Source organism: Crocodylus siamensis, chromosome 5 (assembly GCF_052110815.1).
Source record: "Crocodylus siamensis isolate JL-2025a chromosome 5, ASM5211081v1, whole genome shotgun sequence".
Taxonomy (NCBI): domain Eukaryota; kingdom Metazoa; phylum Chordata; order Crocodylia; family Crocodylidae; genus Crocodylus; species Crocodylus siamensis.
The window spans coordinates 73,417,634-73,427,627 of record NC_143399.1 but is presented as its reverse complement, the minus strand read 5'-3'; positions in this window follow the sequence as shown (position 1 = coordinate 73,427,627).

The window sequence follows — 9,994 nt, the reverse complement described above, 5'->3', positions numbered from 1 at the left end:
TAATCTGCCGGCTTTGCAAATTTATTAAAATTCCATAACATGCATTTTAAGGGCGTATCCGGGATTTCTACACGGGAGCGACCCGTACCCATTGCCCACAAGAGTGCACCCAAGGCACACCAAATACCAAAAGATCCTTAACAACAGATGATTTACAATGAAAGCCAAGCCAAAATTTTCTCAGCAGCCATTCACATCCTTTGTTTTTGGATCCGGACACCAAATTGGGCAAGGGAATTCGTATACTCACTCAGATACCCCAGAGATCTCGATCAGAATACCGGAGTGTGTGCCTGGTGACTCCAGAAACTAAAAATTTTCACAGGAGCCTTTAACTTCCCGAATATCCTGACTCACGTCTCAGACTTCAGGGAGAGCCCAAAAAGTCGGCTCGGTGCGCACTCCCCCTTGTGCCGGCGGGGATTTGTCGTTGGATTTCGGGGTCGTCCAAAAATCTCCTGGCTGGCTCGCCAAATTTGATGCAAAAAATTGCGGTTCGTTTCTTTTGAAGGCTCGCGAATAATAATTTCTCAGGCACACACTATTAGCAGAACAAAAGGTGTATTTGCAAATAGGGTCAGAGCAGAGACAGAAAATCTCAGATTACTCTGCCCCCGAGGAAAACTCTCAGCTGGCTTTTATCCCTTTTTCTCCTGGGCACGTGTGCAGAAACAGGAACTCTTACAACTTATTTCCGGTTCATACAAACATACATGTGATTACGTCATGTCATCCGTCGCATGTTCATTATAATTAACTACTTAAGTATGCAGGGCGGATAGGCATATATGCATCAGCTAATTACGCACGCTCAGAAAGCTCTCTAGGTCACCAAGAGTTGAAATCCCCCCCACTTTCAAGGACACAGTCAGTTGAATTACAGCTTCTGTAATTTGCATGTCAATTGTCAGGGGGAGAAGAAAAGAGAGTGATTTAGTATAGGAGAAGAGAGGAGGAATGTCCTTGGTGTTTCTGCTTATCAGGTACGAGATACAAACTGTGCAGTTCTAACAACACTCTATTCATTATGCGTTTCTAATAATATTTCTAACAGCCTGACCCCACACCACTCACCCAGCTTGCAGGGCCAAAAGATTGGGCACTGTTGTAGGCAGTGAACTGTAACATTCAGCTCCGCAACACATTATAATGAAGTAGGTTCTTGCTTTCAACACACGTAGTTCCCTAGAAAAAAGTAATGAACAACCTAAGGCTGAGAGGGTGAATGTTCTGTACTTTCTAAGCCCACCTTCTGCCCTGCCAGGAGCTATCTGCCCCTTGCCCCCCACCCCTTCCTCCCACCATGCACAAGTATGGGTCTCTTTTATCTCCCCACCAGCCAGGGTTTCTCTGTCTCTCTCATTTTTCTCCATACCACCCTCCAAAGGACCTTTCTCTGCTGGAATTAGAAGAGACAGGTAGGTGGGTCATGCTCTCTCTCCCCTACTCCTCGATGTGCAAGATGTAGGGAGGAAGCCTGTTAGAAAAGAGACAAGTTGAACCTCCTTCCTGCTTTTCTTTCTGTCCCTTCCAATGCGGAGATCACAGCACAGGCCTGAGAACACCCCTAGAAAGTCCTGCCTTGGACCCCCTGGCTGCAGCTCTGCTGAAGTGTGGCCTGGAAAATACACCAGCCAAACCTAAACCTAAAGATACTGTGAAACAGAGTAGGCTCTAGTCAACCAACCAATGTCCTTCTGGCCTCACTGGATCAAGGGATAGCGAACCCACAGCAGCCCACAGGATATCACCTTTGTGGCCCCATCGTCAGCTTCAGCTTCCAGCCATTCAAACCCAGATTAAATGCCTCAATGCAGACTGGGCCCCTACTATGCCAGGCACTGCACAAAAACTCAGACCCTTCACAGAAGAGCTCAAAGTTTCAATAGGTGGGATAGGCTCAGGAAGGAATAAAAGAAGGTTGTTTTCCGTTCCAAGCTCCTTGGAGTCAAGTTTCTTTCTGGAGCTTATGCAGCACCAGGCACATTGGTAACCCGGTAATAAACCACTGCTGAGTTGGCCCTGCAGGGACCTGTTGCAAAAAGCGGTTCGTTTCTTTGGAGGCCCGCAAAGATCACAGAGACACAAACATCAGCCAGCACAAAAGGATGTATTTGTTTGCAAACAAGGTCAGAGTGAGGCACTGATGCCCAAATCAGCTTCTGACCAACTAATTGTGTTTGCAAGCGGAATTTATCTTCTCTCTCCTGAGCACGTGTGCAGACACCGGAACTCTTACAGCTACTTCCGTTTCATACAAGCATACATGTAGTTACATCATTACATACATCGCATGTATAGTATAATTAGCTACTTAAGTATGCGGGGCGGAGGGGTAAATATGTAACAGCTTATTAAGCATGCCCAGAAACTACAACAGTTCGCCAAAAGTTCATACCCCAAGGCCACAGTCAATTGAATTCCAGCTTCTGTAATCAGCATGAGAAAGGCTAAGGCGGGACCGGGGGAGAAAGGAGCCTTGGGCAGTATTTCTTTCTTATCAGGTGCAAGATGCAAGCTGCGCATTTCTAACAATATTCCCCCCTCAAGATGCTTTCTGCTCCCCATTCTTAACTAGTACTCTTAACATCTGCCTTACTACTCACTAGCCACTTTGGGGCTAAAGGAAAAGCCCTCCAAGGCCACCGGCCTCCGGCCTCTTGGAGTCCCCCACAGGCCCAGCAGTTGATGAGATTGAAGGTACCTGCAATTCTTTCCATCATGTCAACATACAAATTTGCTTCTGGGGGAGCAATTGGGGGAAACGGGGATATAGGGTGGCGGCTAGGGCTGCTCAATCCTGCCTCTTTTACTACATAGATAACAACAAGGCATATTAAGACTCCCGCCATATCCTCCCTCTCTTGAGATCAAATACAGCCTAAACTTTTTCTTTGTTACTTCCTTATTTGATTTTCTGGACTCTGATTAAGCCGTCTCAGGCGCACTTGGAGATCACCAGTAGGTTCACAGCTCCACCTGCTGGCTTCTTGTTCCGAGGATGGCTCAGCTTCCGGAGTGAGCTTGTCCTGGGAGCTGATGTCCTCTGACGCTCGTGGATGTCGTTTCACACGGGTATGGTGTATCCAACGGTCATGGCCAGCAATCTTTACAGCGGTGTGGGTTGTTAGAAGTACCTGGAAAGGGCCACTCCACCTCTCAGTCAAAGGTTCCTTTTTCCACCGCTGCACCAAGACCCAATCTCCCAGGCGGAAGTCATGTACCGGGACGTCTAAAGGCAGACGTTGAAAGGAGGCTGCATATCTGTGAAGAGAAGACAAGACAGACTGCAAAGCAATAACGTACATGTGAAGCTCGCTATTACCTAATTCAAAAGTTACATTTTCTCGCATCCCAGGGGGTAAGACTCGAGAAGGCTTGCCAAACATAATTTCATATGGGGTTAATTTAATGCCCCGTTGGGGAGTGTTTCAAATGCAAGTAAGAGCTAGCGGCAATGCTTGAGGCCACTTAAGGCGTGCTTCAATACAGATCTTGGTGAGTAGAGTTTTTAAGGTCCTATTCATGCGTTCCACTTGTCCTGAACTCTGTGGTCTCCATGGTGTGTGTAGTTTCCAAATGATCTTGAGGGCTTGTGAGAGCTCCTGAACTACTTTTCCCACAAAGTGTTGTCCTTGATCCGACTCGATGGATTCGGGGAGAGAATACCGGGGAATGATTTCCTGCAACAGATACTTCACTACTGTAGCCGCAGTGGCAGTCCTGGTGGGCCATGCCTCGACCCAACCGGAGAGCTGGTCTACCATAACAAGTAAAAACTTATGATGTTCGGACCGTGGGAACTCGGCAAAATCAATCTGCCATGCTTGTCCAGGGTTACCTCCAGTTATAGCAGCTGCCAGTGCTGCCATCTGTCGCTGAGCCTTTTTATCCTCCTTGCGCTCCTGTGCCTGCTCACGATTCCCATACACCTTATATGCAATTTCCACCAGCTCTGAAATCAGTTTCCCAGGACCTCCCTCAGTTTTCTGTAGCTTCCTATGAATATCAGCAGCGGATTGACCAATAAACATAGGATTTACCATGCGTTGATTATCTGGGGCTTCTGGATCTAGGTCCGAAAACCTGCGGAACACCTCATACAGCCTCCCGAGGAAAGCTGAGGGATCCTCTTCTTTTCCCTGTCTCACTTCATACAATTTAGACAGATTAGTAACCTGAGGCACTGCCTTCCCCATTGCTTTCACTATAATCCCCAGATACCGTGCACTCAGCTCTCTTCCTTCTGCGGTATGATTATCCCATCTCGGTTCCTCAACAGGGCAGGTATCACGCAACGTACGACCAGCAGCTCCCTCCGCTTCTACCCTGGCTACTGCAATGCGCTCTGCTGTCCCCAACACTAATCTCCTCTCCTCCGGGGTCAGGAGGGTTTGGAGCATCATCTGGACATCAGCCCAAGTGGGTCGATGGGTTTGCCCAATGGATCGAAACAAGTCCCTCATCTTTTCAGGGTCTTCACGAAAAGAGGGGCTTTGATTCTTCCAGTTAAATAAATCTGAAGTACTAAATGGAGTGTAGACAAAAGTTGCATTGCCCCCCTCTCCAATAACCTCTCGCATCAGGCAGTTCAGCACCGGCCGTGATTCTACAGTCTTGCGCAAATAATAGCCCTTATCCCTGATTCAGATGGGGCACTTGGCTGAGGCTCACGCTCTGAATCATTAGGTATGCTTTGGTACGCCGGTAGTGGTTTCCCTGAGGGAGGGAGCGGTGGTGCAGAGGGACTGGATCCTGTGGAGGTGTCTGATTCATTCTCGCTACTTGTTAGGGTGACAGGAGAATGAGCCTGGTACTCAACTAATTCAGGATCCCTCCCCCCCTCATCAGACTCAGGGAGTACAGACAGTCCTCCTCGAGTCTTTCCTTTAACAACCATCACATAAGACTTTACTAAGCATTTCTTAATCCAAGGTGGCTGATTTTGAACCACTCCCAACCAACAATCTATATAAGGAAATTGATTCCAATGTCCATCCTGCATAACTATTTCATGGATAGCTATCACTTCTTTTACTACAAAGGATCCTTTCGGGGTCCAGTCAGCCATCCAAGCCGTAATCTGTCTATATTTGACCCTGTTAGCAATGTTAGCCCCATGTGCAAGCATTACTACCCACTCCTGGCTGCCTTGCACCCACTCCGCCCCACCTGGCTTGGATGGCTGAGTGGACGGATCTGACCCTATTAGTGATGTTAGGGGCTTAGGTGTTAATGATCAAAACAAGCTTCCTCATGGTCTTTGTATGTGTGCTATCGGGTTATCATCTGTGATGTGCCCTTAACAGTTTCATTGTTATAAGAAAAACCACAGACTTCTGTTAGTGACAAAAAGCTTGTCCGCCTTTATTGTCTACAAGCAAGCCTAGACATTAGTATCCATGACCAGCTGGTCCGTAATGCTAGCCAGGTTATTTGCAGGCCTGGTATGGCCTGGGGAATCACCATTTAATCTAGATCAATTTAGCTACTCGGAATAAAAATGGAACAGATACATAATGTACAGCCTTAAACAAGTATAAAGCACTCCATTTCAGGGTAAGTTTCCCCTTGGACATTGAGGAATAACAACACATCTACCCCCCTAGTTGCAGTAATTTATTCCTGGAAAAAAAGATTGGCTCCCCTGCCCCTTAGTGGTCAGATGCTGCAATAGCACCTATGGCTGGCAGCTAGCTTGGGAGAATTAGTTATGTGTCTGCTTATTATAGGCAGCTTCCTTATAGGCTCGGCAGTGCTACGTTGGATAGCATTACAGAAGAAAGAGATTTGGGGGTCATCATTGACCACAAGATGAACATGAGCCTCCAATGCGATGCTGCGGCTAGTAAAGTGACCAAAACGCTGGCTTGCATCCATAGATGCTTCTCGAGCAAATCCCGGGACGTCATTCTCCCCTTGTACTCGGCCTTGGTGAGGCCGCAGCTGGAGTACTGCGTCCAGTTTTGGGCTCCACAATTCAAAAAGGATATGGAGAAGCTTGAGAGAGTCCAGAGGAGAGCCACGCGCATGGTCAGAGGTCAGGAAAACAGATCTTACGATGACAGGCTGAGAGCCATGGGACTCTTTAGCCTGGAAAAGCGTAGGCTCAGGGGTGATCTGATGGCCACCTATAAGTTTATCAGGGGTGACCACCAGGATCTGGGGGAACATTTGTTCACCAGAGCGCCCCAAGGGATGACGAGGTCGAACGGTCACAAACTCCTGCAAGACCGTTTCAGGCTGGACATAAGGAAGAATTTCTTTACTGTCCGAGCCCCCAAGGTCTGGAACAGTCTGCCAGCGGAGGTGGTTCAAGCACCTACATTGAACACCTTCAAGAGTAAATTGGATGCTTATCTTGCTGGGATCCTATGACCCCAGCTGACTTCCTGCCCTTTGGGCAGGGGGCTGGATTCGATGATCTCCCGAGGTCCCTTCCAGCCCTAATGTCTATGAAATCTATGAAATCTATTACTGCCATCCTTGTATGAGGAACTCCTGTGTAACCCAGGTAACTCGGGTATATACTCTCCTTCTCCAGCTGAGCTGGAGGGATTGTTAGCTGACAGGTGTGCTGCAGGGGACCAGCAGACCACTCAGTTTCCCTCCGTCCCTATAGAACCAGGCCAGGACAGTCAGGGGACTTAACTATATACACATTTATTTACATTAACTTATCAGAAGAAAAAGAAACATGGATATAAACATATGTACTATGTATATATAAGATATTTAAACAAATAACATGAACAATACCCTCTGGGTAAATGCCATAAAACCTTATACCAGTGCTCCAGATACAGATAAGTATCTGATCTGAAACAGATAAACCCCAAAATAAACATAGATAGCCAACAGATAAACTATAGATAAGTATGGGTTAACAATAAATAAGCCACAAATAAATACAAATAAACAACAGGTGAAATAATAGCAACAGGGGGTCCTGGCAGAGCCCTAGGACTCTACTCATCTACTAATTTACAACATGAGAGTTCATAAAATATAAGGCATGACACACCATTTATGGTGCAAGAACCCCAAAGATAAACTCAATCCCAAGGGGATACCCCAATGCCCTTGGGCTTTCCCCAAGCCCTACAAAGAAGCTGGTAACTTTAGGGGGGCCTCCCAGTGGGACCTCCCCTTTCAGGAGCCATTAACTAACTGGGGGGGACTCCCCTCCCCTGTGGGAATCCTCTTTTCCCTGCAGCTTACAGCTCCCAGGCCTTGAGGGTGGCCCTCATCCTCTGCACCAGGCTGCTCTCTTGCCTGCAGTGGGCTTCAGGGGGGTCACTGTCCCCTGGAACAGGGCTCCTCCATGCAGGGCTTCTGGGGCCTCTGGCTCAGCTCTGTCTGCTGGCTCAGTACCCTGAGCACCATCTGGCTCCCTGGACTCAACCTTTTGCTATGGGTTGGAGGCCTGGGCTGCCTCGTGCACCACCAGGCTTGGTCCACTCCTGGACCTTCCATGCAGCGTCTCCTGCACCAAGCTCCCAGCCTCATTCTGGTGGTTGAGGACCTGAGCCGCCCAAGTGCTCCAAAGGTGCTACTCCGTGCACTGTCCTGTGCACCATGTCTCTGGCCGTACGCCAGAGGTTGCAGACCCGAGCCACCTCACACAGCTCCCAGGGTCTGGATGCCATGTGCCGTGCTGCGCACTGAGAACCTAGCTGCCTGAGCCATCTGCCGTTCCCCGCTGATGGAAGTGTTCAAGGGTGCTTCTGGGCTACTGCTTTGCCCTGCTGAGCAGCTCTCCTCAGCTCTTCTAAGCCCTGCTCTTCTCTGTCCCAGATGCGTTTCCCTCATGTTCTGGAGGGCAAGATGAAGGAGACGGGGCACAGGTGGTTTTCTCATCTGTCCTTCCAGTGAGTGGATGTGGACAATGCCATGAGATCTGCATCAGAGAGGTTAACTCGCGCCTTCGGGAATGGTGTCTCGAGGCGGGCTTCGGCTTCTTGGACCATGACCCATACTTCAAGATGAGAGACGTGCTTGGGTGGGATGGGCTTCACCTCTCCCCCAAAGGTAAGCATGCATTCTCTTTTAGATTGGCTGATCACCTCCAGCAGGCTTTAAACTAGGCTCGTTGGGGGAAGGGGAGGATGAGGTCAAAGGGAGCCTGGGAACACCAAACCAAGTGTCACCCACAAAAACAGCCCAGCCAAGACTGACAACGAGCACAACAAATACCCAGGTAAGAGACCCAAATAGTGCTGGGATTAGGAGGGCAGTGCATATACCTTCAGGAGAAATGCCTACACACTAATGCTCGTAGTATGGGGAACAAGCAGGAGGAATTTGCCCTCCTTCTAGCTAACACCAACCCAGACATAGCAGGGCTCACCGACACGTGGTGGGATCCAACGCACGACTGGGCGGTGAACACCAAGGGCTATAGTCTGTACAGGAGGGATAGGACAGGGAGGAAAGGCTGGGGGTGTGGTGCTTTATGTCAAAGAACAATTCACATCCTCAACAAGCAGCACAGGGTCAGAGGAAGGACAGACTGAAATGCTCTGGGTCAGAATACAAGGAGGTCAGGGGGGAAAGGGACTTAACGGTGGGGGTCTACTACAGACCACCCAACCAGGGAGAAGAGCTAAACTGGGAATTCTCATGTCAGCTCATGAAGACAGTTAAGTCAAAGGATGTGGTCATCATGGGAGACCTAAACTATCTGGACATTTGCTGGGAAGAGCAGTCAGCCAGGTCTGACCATTCACATAGATTCCTAGCCATGTTACAGGACCTCCAGCTAACCCAGGCGGTGCACAGTCCCACCAGGGGAAATGCTTCATTAGACCTGTTCCTGGCCACAAGCAATGGTGAGGGGATTGCAGGTGCTCGATCACCTGGGCAATAGCGATCATTGCCTGCTGGAATTCACCATCCAGCGCAGGGTGGCAAAGGCCGCCAGTAAGACAGCAGCCCTGGACTTCAGGAAGGTGGATTTCATTGAGCTAAGGAGACTAGTCAGGGAGGCACTGAGGTCCTAGAGGGGAGGGGAGCTGGGAGTCCAAGAAGACTGGTCGTTCCTGAAGGAGATGATCCTCCAAGCCCAAAGGGTGGCAATCCCAACATGGATCAAAGGGAGCAAGAGTGCTCAAAAATCCCCATGGCTCACCAAAAGCATTCAGGAATGTCTCAAAGCTAAGAAGGAGGCATACACCCAATGGAAGGGAGGGGCCATCACCGAGGAGGATTATACCTCTGTTGCTCAGGATTGTAGGGGAGCTGTTAGGAAGGCCAAGGCAGAGACGGAACCAGGACTGGTGACCCAGAACAAGGATAACAAGAAATCCTTTTTTAAATACATAGGGGGTAAAAAGAAGCTTCTGGGTAATGTGGGGCCTCTGCAGGACACGCTTGGAAATCTGGTGGTCTCACCAGACAACAAAGCTAACTTATTTAACAATTTATTTGCCTCCATTTTTCTGAGCAGGGACCAGGTCATTCCCCCCACTGTGATCCCCGAAGGTCCCAGGGGAGGCACAGCCAGGCCCAGGGTCAGAGAGGACCTAGCTAGGGAACTTCTAATGGGATTGGACATGTTCAGATCAGCAGGTCCTGATGATCTCCACCCCAGAGTGCTGAGGGAATAACAGAGGTCATTGCGGGACCCCCGGCATGGCTTTACGAGCACTCGTGGTACTCTGGCGAGGTGCCAGAGGACTAGAACTGGGCCAATGTGGTTCCTATCTTCAAAAAAGGGAGGAAGGAGGACCCAGGAAATTATAGGCCTGTTAGTCTTACCTCAGTCCTGGGGAAGCTCTTTAAGAAAATTATCCAAGAACACATCTGCAAGGGACCAGAAGGGGAGATTATGCTTAGGAGCAATCAACATTAGAGCCAGGTCCTGTCAGACGAACCTGGTGGCCTTATATGACCAGGTCACCAAATCCTTAGATGCAGGGGTAGCAGTGGACGTAGTCTTTCTGGACTTTAGGAAGGGCTTCAACACTGTCTCGCACCCCTTTCTCATTAAAAA